This window comes from Lactuca serriola, chromosome 4 (genome assembly GCF_051521515.1).
Source record: "Lactuca serriola cultivar US96UC23 chromosome 4, Lser_US96UC23_V15, whole genome shotgun sequence".
NCBI lineage: Eukaryota > Viridiplantae > Streptophyta > Magnoliopsida > Asterales > Asteraceae > Lactuca > Lactuca serriola.
The window spans coordinates 77,391,152-77,402,804 of NC_136411.1; the positions used below are offsets into that span (position 1 = coordinate 77,391,152).

The following is an 11,653-nucleotide window of genomic DNA, read 5'->3' on the forward strand; positions in this document are numbered from 1 at the left end:
GTAGTAACTCAAGAATCTAATCTTCGAGAAATGCGATCGAAATCCATTCCTTCATGGTTAGATTCTGCTCACTTCTTCCTTTAAGCTCCCTTTCTTTTCTTCGATTCTACAAAACATCAATTGTAATCTTATCACATTATGTATTAAGAATCTAGAATGAAGCTTAAAGAGTTGGTCAATGGATTTTACCTATATTAGAGCCATACGTTTCGACTCTCCCATCTCTTAGATCTCTTAGGTAAATGGGGCAGCTTCGTCTCCAATGCCCTTTCTCTTGGCAATAAAAGCAAATTGACTCTTTTGGAACATGACATGGAACTATTTCAGACATTGCCTTTCTCTTATGATCAAACTTTTCGATCATAGCATGTCTTTCGTTGCCATTGTCTATACCCATAGAGGTCTTGAAGGCAGATTCACCAATCAACTCTGCTTTTCTATTGCGCCAAACCATTGCTGATTCGGCAGCAATAAGCATATAGGTGAGATCTATAAGGGTCACGTCGCGGTTCATCATATAGTACTCTCTTACGAACTCACTATATGAGTTAGGAAGTGACTGAAGAACCCAATCAACAGCCATTTCCTCACAGACAACGGATCCCAACATTCTTAACCTATCAATGTGTGGCTTCATCCCTAGGATGTGTGCACACACTGACTTTCCTTCTTTATGTTTACTTGCCAAAAGGGCTTGAGTGATCTTGAACTTTTCAAGCCTTTGAACTTGTGGGTTAGGGAGAATAATTGGAGGAGGTGGAGGGAGTGAAGCATGATTTCTTGTTCCTTGATCGAATCGTGGAATATCATCTTCATGTGGAATGCTTGTTCCACGGGATTTGGGAAGACCATAGTTGTCGAACTTTGACATCTACAATATGGGAGAAAATGAATTCAAGTTAGTTGATTGATTGAGTCCTTAGCAAATCACCCAAATGAGATACTAAGGCTAGGACCCAACACAATATTCTACAACTCGGGAGAGGGATGCTGTAACCCAAATTGCAGAACATTTGAAGGTAAGTGAATGACGATTCACTAATTTCCACCATGAAAAACGAAAAAGAAATTTAAGTTTTAAATCTATGAAAACTCCTAGATCCTTTGAGATTCATTGAACTTTAAATGGCATGTTTAAATCTCGATATGCCCCTCTTGTTTGTGACTGGGATGCCGAGGATCACAACGCGGGTGTGAATAACCATGCAAACTTACATGGTGCCCTCACATGTTACAGTCACCTATTCGATGTGCCGGTAAACCACACATGCTCCACCGAACTATGACAAACATTGAGTCACCCTTTGCTACATTTGCTTAGAACCATTTAGTGTGCCGGTAAACCACACACGCTCCACTAACGTCTTCGCAAGGGCACAAAGTGTAATTTCGTGGAATTGCATCAATTCACTTTTGCCTAAGTAACTAAGATTGGGAATTTTATGAAAACATTTAGTTACTTTTATACTTCATTATACTTATAATGGAAGGTTTCGTCCTATCCTACCCGTTCGGCTAACGACCCTCTAACGACCCTCCACTAGTCAAGAGTGCGGTGGGTAAGAGTGGATACCCATTCAATCGCCATTTTATAGGCAATTTCCTTAAACACCCCTTATAGACCAGCTTCGTGAAAGAGGCCTACTAACGGTAAGACTGACTTTTACTCATACATATATATAATGTTAGACTTTTAATGTTATATATATAGTATAGGGTGTATTTTACACTTTTAAAATATTAGGTGGTCTAATTTAACAATTATACTTTTAATTCAATTAAATTGTAAACCTAAACTTTTATGGATTTATTAAACCTCTTTTAATTATACACCTTAATTAATTAATAAAACCATAAGGGTGTGATTTGAACCTTTTCAAAACAATACTAGAGTTTAGAATTTAACATTCCTAATTAAACTTTTAATCAACTTTTAAATTCCAAAACTTGAGGGCAAGTTTTGAAATATTTCAACACATTAGGGTTTAGAATTTAAATATACATCAAAATTAAACCATTTAATCAAAATTTAAATTCCAAAACTTGAGGGCAAGTTTGAAACCTTTTTTAAAACATTGGGGTTTTAACTATTTAAATTTCAAGAACAACAAAACTATTGGGTTCAAATTTAAACTATAAAACCTAAAGGGGAAAATATGAAACTTTTCAAAGCACAAGGATCAAATAACAAATAATTTAAATTAACATTTAATTACATAATTATCCATATTTGATTTATTTAATGATTTCTTGCAAAACAATTTATCAATTTAATCAAAATAATTTAAACAATTATCACATAAGGAAACAATTATCTTATTAATTGATAAATATCTTCAATTAGATCAAAAATATAGTCAAATATATCATATAATCGGATTAATATTGATCTAACATGATAAGGTAACTATCCATAAGCAAAAACAGCAAGAAATCGCGAAGATATCCCCATCTGACGAGTTGACTCGTCGAGTCAGGCTTGGACTCGTCGAGTCTGCATGGACTCGGCGAGTTCAGCCATGGACTCGGCGAGTCCAGCCTCCAGAAACCCAAAAAACGAATTTTCCAGTTATACAATGCATCAATACAATTGAAACCAAGCTAGGCTCTGATACCACTGATGGGTTTTGGTCATAAGACATCCTATGTGCTCATACAAACCCTAATGCTTGGATCTAGGTTTCTCTATTGTACATACTTTGAATCCAAGACTATAAAACCTAATTCTAGCATATGGAAATCGATATTAACATATAATTAGGTTTATGATATTACCTTGATTGTTATGTAGCAATAGCAATCCTAATTCCTCCTTGAATTGACCTTGGAAGGCTTAGAGTCATAAGTGTCACTCCTCTAATGGCTTACAAACATCATAAGCAAGTGGAGAAGGTATAAGGAGAGAGGGGAGGTATTGAATTCGTTTCTAGGACCTCTTGGGAAGGCATGGACGAATTCATGAGCTTTAGGGGTCTTTATATAGGTGTAGAGATTAGGGTTTTAGTCCTTATCCTTATCTAGTTGCTTGCCCACCAAGTAACCATAAGATAAGCCTTGGAAACCCTTATCCTAGTCGAATTCTAAGGCCTTATCACCTTAAATTCGTCCAACCTATTAATAAGATAATCCTTACCTTATTTTGTAACTATCACATAATTACAATTCAGCCCCTCTAGTTTAATTAATTACACTTGCTCACAAAATTAATTCTTAATTAATTATTGACCAATATTAATTAAACAAATATGATTTCTCATTTAATATATTATTCTTATAACATATTAATAAATCATAATAACCTCTCTCTCTAGTTATTTCTCCAATCAAGTTGTTTTAGTGAAGGCAACCCAAAAGGACCATGCACCATCGGGTCAAGTACATACCAAAATAGTTATGGACTTAGACACTAATCCAACAATTGGGTGTTCATCAAAAGGCCATTGATCTCATCGATGAAGTCAAGGTTCTAAAGACCGAGCTCCAGACAGCCATCCAAGAACAAGAAACTAAGTCTCAATAACTCATCAGTGAGACTCACATGGCCTATGAAATGGGTTACTCTGTTCTTCACGATACAATCAAAGGGTTGAGATAATCACTTACAACAAAAGAAAGTGTTGATGAAATCCTTCGTTTTAGCATGATACCGATCTAACAAATCACTACAACATAACAACATTCTATATACCAGGATACATATCTAATAATTCACTACAACATAACAACATACTAAATATCAACAATCCAGGGAATGCATAGCCATATATACTCACAGGTGAGATAGGCACCCGGATAGGTGATCCTACTCTAGAACCACAACCAAACGAGTAAGAGGTAAAATAGCCTACATCAAGAGTCCTCAATCTATCCTACATGACTATATACAGTCCCTAATACATCCCTCTACTAACAGATAACCAAAACTAGTGAGCCGTCATTGGTGTCGTCGACCCATGGGTACAGTGAGGCGAAACTCACATAAAATGAAGAAACCTGAGAACACCGTGATACGCTCCCTACTACACTGCTTTCTCCCACGGATGCACTAGCATCAAGAACCATGTAAAATCTTAATCACCAATCAAAACCCTCAAGTTTGACCTAAATTCAAACTTGGTAAAAAATTCAACGGTCAATGGAGTCAACAAAAGTCAAAGTCCAAGGCTGGATGAGTACGCCCTGCTTACTCAACTTACGCCCCGCATACATGGGATGGCTTAGTACGCCCAACCTACGGAAATTACCCCCAGCTTACTCGAGCTGATTCCATCCTTTCTATTAAGCACTTAATCCATTAAGGACTTTTCACCCAAACTCAGATCTAGCCTCTAAACATTGTCTTAAGTCATAAAGTTTCCACCTTTATGACTTTCCATGGCTAGGGAAGGTCCAAAAGCTAAAACCCTAACTTATTAATCCATTAAGACATCACAACTCTTGCATGGAAGGGATAGAAGGACCAATATCACATTTTTATGGTTCCTAATAGCTCCATAATGGATAAAGTTTCCACCTTTATCCATTAGAATGGTCCCAACAAAAAAGATCTAGTATTTAAGTCATAAAGGGACCAAAAGTGCATCTTTTTCAACTTAATCCATTAATTCCAAGTCTCTAACCTTCATATATGAATAAATATGATGTTTAGATGGATAAAGTTTCCAACTTTATCCATAACAAGGTTACAAACTTCCAAGATCTAAACTTTATGAACTTAAAGTGACCAAAAGCTCATAACACCCAAAACTAGCTAGATCTAACAATTTCATCATCAAGATTCAAACTTTATACCTCCACAAGAAAGATCAAGGTGAACAAGGTTTGCATCTATAAGCTCCAATACATCCAACGCTTCTTAAACGAGTTCTGTCTTCTCCAAGGTGCACCAAGGACACTCCAAAGCACATAAAAACACCTTCTCTTTGCTCACAAGGCTCAAACTAGGGTTAGGATTTCAAGAGAGGGTGGTGGAGAGGTGGAGGCTGAGAATGGAGTGAGTTTGGGAAAGTTAAGGAGCTTAAATATGGTTCAAACAACGAAAATAAGGTTTCGGCACTGAACGCATACACCCATGTACTCAATTTATGCCCAACGTACCAGGAATGCCCCAGTACGCCCAACGTATGCGACTAACCCAAAGATCGTTCTAACTTCAAACGGTCGTAACTTCTTTGTTCCAACTGTGTTTTCGACGTTCTTTATATCCCCAGAAAGGTATTGGAGACCTCTATAATATTATCTAAATATCTTGGGCTAAAAACTTATCAAATAAAAACCCATATTTCATGTAAGAACCTGACCTATAACTTTTCCTGTTCTACCCTTCGGCCCAAAACACAATTTGAAGGTTTAGATCTCATAACCATCATTGCCTCCTTCAAAAAAGGTATAAACATTACCTCCTTAAGGCCTAAAGCCTTTACACAATTGACTTTCGGCCAACGATCCTGAAATAAAAAATGACGGGACACAAGATGTAACATAATAGGTTACCAACTACATGACACCTGCCATAGATTTTATTTTTGATGGTATAAACATTTTAACATTAAAATTTACGTATACATTTTATCATTAATTTTTTCTATATGCATTTCACCATTAAATTTTACATAATTTATTCAAAAAATACTATTTCGAAAGCTACATCTATTTTAATATGAATATATATTTTTACTTATAGATAAAATGTTTTTTTCTGACAATTTTTTTTGTCTTAATTCCAATTATTGGTCAAAACGTTTTATTTTAACGATCCGGATAACATACATCATTGGTCTAGTATATCTAATGATAATTTTTTTGATTACATACCCATCACTTCTACAAATCTAATAAATCGATGTCATATAATTTGATGATGAAATCAATAGTGATTCAGAGGTTCATGGCTAGTTTTCTCAAACGGGTGAAATGAAGCAATTTGGTGACAATGATTGCCATTTCACAAGTGATTATCGATCCAGAAAATCACTGCGTATGAAGTATATTGTGCGACTTATATGGTTTATCAAAATTCAGTTCCTGTGATTAAAGGCAAGTCTAATTTTTTTTGTTAGCTCATTGTTAATTGCTATGTTTTGGATTTGTTTCATTATGTGGAGTCCTTTTTTGAATCATTTTTATATAAAGGTGGAGTCTCATATTGCACACCTCACGCTTTGAGTATGTGGAGTCCTAACAACAACAACAACTTACTCTCTTATATATAAATATACATTTTAATACCGAAACAATAGAACATTTTTAAGTTTTATATAAACCACGGTTATTTAGTTTTAAATTAAGGGAAATTTCCAGAAAAGTCGTAAAATTTTAGGTCGATTTATGAAAAAGTCCCAAATTAAATTTTGTTTACAGAAAAGCACATAATACAGGTTAAAACTTTGAAAAAACCCTTTTCGGGCGGTTTTGCAGATTTAGCCGGTATTCTGTCTTTTTTCATTAGTTTGCTCAAAATTTTGGGACTTTTCCAAAAATTACTTGATAACCAAAATATGGGGACTTTTCTGAAAATTACCATGAAATTAATGGATATTATTATTAACAAATCATTTATAAACACAAAAAATATTTTTATTATAAAAAAAGGAAATACATTTGTTGCTAATTTGTAGGAATAAATTGGTTGTCTAAGTACTCATCTATTGCTTGCTGACCACTCAAACTCTTTACGTTCCTCATATGCATTGTTGTGGATATGATGGTGAGATGTACTCAGTTAGTGTTCCTTTAATGTTGGTGTTCATCTTATCTTGTTTAACCTGACTCCCACTCAACATTCATACCTCACATGTTAACAACCATCAGCTAACACACATTTATCAAATGCGAAAAGTGATCCATGAATGATAGTTTATATGGAAACAAGTGAAGGGTGATTATCTATTTAAATTGTCATCAAAGTTTACTTTTCACTCTCGATACATGTGTGTAATTTGATGGTTGTTACAGGGTAATGATATTTTCTAATAACATATGATCATATAGCGTCATGCCTGATAACAAGTAGACACTTATTGATTGTGTATTAATAAATATTATTAAATCTTGTATTGGTCACACCTAACAAGTTACTTCTTACTATGACACGCACAACGATACATATGAAGAATATAAGGACTTTGAAGTGGTCAACAAACAATAGAAAAGTACATAGTCGACCATTCTATTCCTAGAAATTAGCTAAAAATGTATTTCCTTTGTTTATAATAAAAAAATTTATATGTTTATAAATGATTTATTAATAATAATATCAATTAATTCTATAGTAATTTTCAGAAAAGACCCAATATTTTGGTTATCGGGTAATTTTCAAAAAATCTTAATATTTTGAGCAAACTAATGAAAAAGGACAGAATACCGACTAAATCTTTGAAACCGGGTAGAAAGGGTTTTTTCGAAGTTTTAGCCGGTATTCTGTGCTTTTATGTAAACAAAAATTAGTTTTGGACTTTTTCATAAATTAAACTAAAATTATAGGATTTTTATGAAAATTTCCCTTAAATTAATAAAATATTATATTATATTATATTAATTTATGAAAACATAAAAGATAGATAAACAGATTTATTTAACAACATTATATTCTTACTTATTGAGTTAATAATGTTTTAAAATAATTAATTATTTAAATATTTCATTTTAATTATGTTATATAAAACATTATAGATTAAAGATTAACTTTTGTAGTATGTAGACATGTAAGATTTTGGATTTATGTAGTCTAAACAATAACAACACTCCAGAATATCCATAAGATTAGGGATGTCAACGGGACCAAACGGGAGCGGAAATGGTTGTCCCCGCCCCCGCTCCCGAAATCCCTTGTTGCCCCCGCTCCCGGTCCCGCCCCCGGATCCCCCGCTTACATAGCCCCCGGTCCCGCCCCCGGATCCCCCGCTTACATAGCCCCCGGTCCCGCCCCCGGTTACCTCCATCGCCCCCGGTCCCGCCCCCGTTCCCCCGGTACTCCCGGTTTATAGGCTTAAAAATGGATTTTTTTTGCTAAAAAATTGCTTTGTTTTAGGCTAAAAATAGTTTTTTAATAACTTTTGTATATAAACAAACATGTAAGCCCTTGATAAATCAAGAATTGATTGAACATAAAACATCACTAAAATTATAAACATATATATATTTTTTATATAAATATAAGCGGGGCCCCCGCAAGAGTACGGGACGGAAATACTCACTCCCGCCCCCGGTCCCAAAAATAAACGGGAGTTAATATCGCCCCCGCCCCCGCTCCCGCTCTCAAATTTTTTAAAAAATTAGTCCCGTATGGTATCGGGGTCCCACAGGAACGGGGTCCCGCGGGGGTTTTTGACATCCCTACATAAGATATTAAAAAATATGATGTTTTAGACTCGATACACATTTTTTAGTAGGCCATTTAGGATAGTCACTTTATTTATGATAGTAAATTTTGTTAATATCCATAACTTTATTCAGATGCAAATTGCAAAATGTTTAATATTATATTGTTGGAGATCAGCCATCTTGAATCCTATTAATTTGAATTTTATTTTACAATCGAAATATATTCAATAGTTAACTTCTAAATTAGTTAAAAATAATAATTAAAATACATTTAATCGATAATTACAATTAACTTTATATACAATCAAAAGTTGCATTAACTTAAAAATAATAATAAATTGCATTGAGTTAATTGTTCCGTTGAATCTGAAAAAAAAATGAAAATGTAGTTTTAAAATAATTCAAAGAATAAAATCATATAAAAAAATATATAGCATAATTTATGTATCTAAACCCGTGGGTAGACGGTCACTAAAATCATCATGTATTTCACGATAAAGATTTATATTTGTAACAAAACTAATTTATATTTTGTTTTATATACTTACAATCTTCTTTAAATTTTCAAATATTATTATTAAAATTTCAAAATCATTTAACATGATTATTTAATAAAATATATAAACATTTGTCTGTATCGATTCTCCGGGAACACAGAGGCCATCCATTCGTTGAGCTTGTTATATAAAGTATGTGCTCATAACTGCTAGTGAACAAACAAAACACCCTGTTTCCATCCACCTCACAAATATCATCAACAAAATCCAACCAGATCAAAATCAAACCTCACACTCTTCCTCAAATGTTAAAGGAAAACCCAATTCAAGAATTACAGTTGCAAAATCCAAATCCAAATCCAAATCAAAATCCCCCAAAAATCTTAACTACCATGGCAGCAAACTCGCCGACCACCACAAGAAAAGAAGGTGAGTTTCTCCTCCTTGGCCGATACGAGATCGGAAAGCTTCTCGGACATGGCACCTTCTCTAAAGTCTACCTCGGTCGTAACGTGAAAACCAATGAATTTGTCGCCATTAAAGTGATCGATAAAGAACAGATCTTGAAAGGCGGTTTAATCTCCCACATAAAACGCGAGATCTCCATCCTCCGCCGTGTTCGCCACCCAAACATCGTCCAACTCTTCGAGGTAATGGCAACAAAAGCTAAAATATTTTTCGTTATGGAATACGTTAAAGGCGGTGAGTTGTTCAATAAAGTTGCTAAAGGTAGATTAAAAGAAGAAATCGCTAGAAATTATTTCCAACAACTCATTTCTGCTGTAGGGTTTTGTCATGCTCGTGGTGTTTTCCATCGAGATTTAAAGCCTGAGAATATATTACTAGATGAAGATGGTAATTTGAAGGTCTCCGATTTCGGATTAAGCGCCATTTCTGAGCAAATCAGAGGCGATGGTCTGTTTCATACCTTTTGTGGAACGCCGGCGTATGTTGCGCCGGAGGTTTTAGGCCGGAAGGGGTACGAAGCTGCGAAAGTCGATATCTGGTCATGTGGGGTTATCTTGTTCGTTTTAATGGCTGGTTATTTACCATTTCATGATCAAAACGTTATGGTTATGTATAAGAAGATTTACAGAGGGGAATTCCGGTGTCCAAGGTGGTTCTCACCGGAGTTATCCCGGCTGTTAAAACGACTCCTTCAAACAAACCCAGTAACCAGAATCACCATACCAGAGCTCATGGAGAATCGTTGGTTTAAGAAAGGATTTAAGAACATAAAATTCTATTTAGAAGATGATAAATTGTTTAGCGTGAAAGATGAAGACTTTAAAGACGATGATATCGATTACTCATCCGATCAATCTTCACGACCCGAATCACCTACCGACGTTGACACCAGAAAGCGGTTCACCACCATGCCCAGACCTGCGAGCTTGAACGCATTCGATCTAATTTCATTCTCACCTGGGTTTAGTTTATCTGGGCTTTTTGAAGACGCCGGAGAGGAGTTACGTTTCGTCTCCGGCGCCACCGTGCCACACATCATTTCGAAGCTCGAGGAGATCGCAAAAGGGGTGAGTTTCAAAGTAAGGAAGAAGGATTTCCGGGTAAGTTTGGAAGGATCAAGGGAGGGAGTGAAAGGTCCGTTGACGATCGGAGCTGAGATATTTGAATTAACACCAAATTTAAGAATGATTGAAGTAAAGAAGAACGCCGGAGACAAAGGGGAATACGATGAGTTTTTTGATCGTGAACTCCGGCCGGGATTGCGTACTCTGATGTTGCCGGCGCCTATCTCCGGTGAATCTTCGGTTTTGCCGTCTGAGACTGAATCACTGAAATGATTTTGGTTGTATTAGCGAGTGCCACGTGCCAAAGCCTTGGCGCTTATTGACTGTGGAAACATATATAGGTTCGAGTTCCACATTAAAAGCAGTAAAAAGTTGTATTTTAGTGTATATCTCGATGTTGAATCCTTGTTTTTTCAATTTCTATGACTTGTAACGTTTCTTTGATATTTGGAGTTGGGTAGAATATGTTGTGGCTTTTTAATAATTGAAAGTATTGGAAGTGGAAGGTGATTTCCATAATCTAATGATAGGAAACAATAAAGAATAAGCCAATGTAACTTTATGTTATAGATTTATATATTTAATATTTCACAATGATTGTAAGATATTGGTGTGAAATTGTATTTTAATCTTTAACAATCATTATTGTAACATGTTTGTGAGATTGATAATCTTTTATATATAAACTAGGTATGTTCCTAGATTATTGTAAAATGTTGATGAGATTATATATAATCTTTTATATATAAACCAGGTATGTTTCTACAAAGGTGAGACCAACAGGTTTAATTTAGGAATAAAAGAAGCCAAGGTGAAATGCCAAAATTAGAAAGTAACAAGATTGGAGGGTTAATTTGGGAATAAAAGAAGCCAAGGTGAAATACCAAAATTAGAAAGTAACAAGATTGGAGGGTTAATTTGGGAATAAAAGAAACCAAAATGAAATGCCACAATTTGAAAGTAACGATATTGGAGGGTTAATTTGGAAATAAAAGCAGCCAATGTGAAATACCATAATTGGAAGGTAATGGAGATTGGATGTCGACATTCAGTTATTTCCAATCATAGACTGTTAAAGACAACGGTAATATCTTTTTTTTATTGAGGTTTCTTAATTTTATAAATTCAATTTAATTTAATCAGTAATCATAATACAAATACAATGAGTAAGAAGTAAAACGAACAACAAGTTGCATCGATAAATGTTTTTTTTTTCTATAATAACATATCTTTGAATTGCTTACTACCTCTTTGATTACTAACTTGATTTAGAATTTAATAAGCATAATAATTTAAAAACTA

General features: G+C 34.7%; 1 pseudogene; it reads left to right on the forward strand.

Annotated features, from left to right (window-relative positions):
• Positions 1-9,003: 9,003 nt before the first annotated feature.
• LOC145101949 (CBL-interacting serine/threonine-protein kinase 12 pseudogene) lies at positions 9,004-10,945 on the forward strand (annotated as a pseudogene).
• Positions 10,946-11,653: the final 708 nt, after the last annotated feature.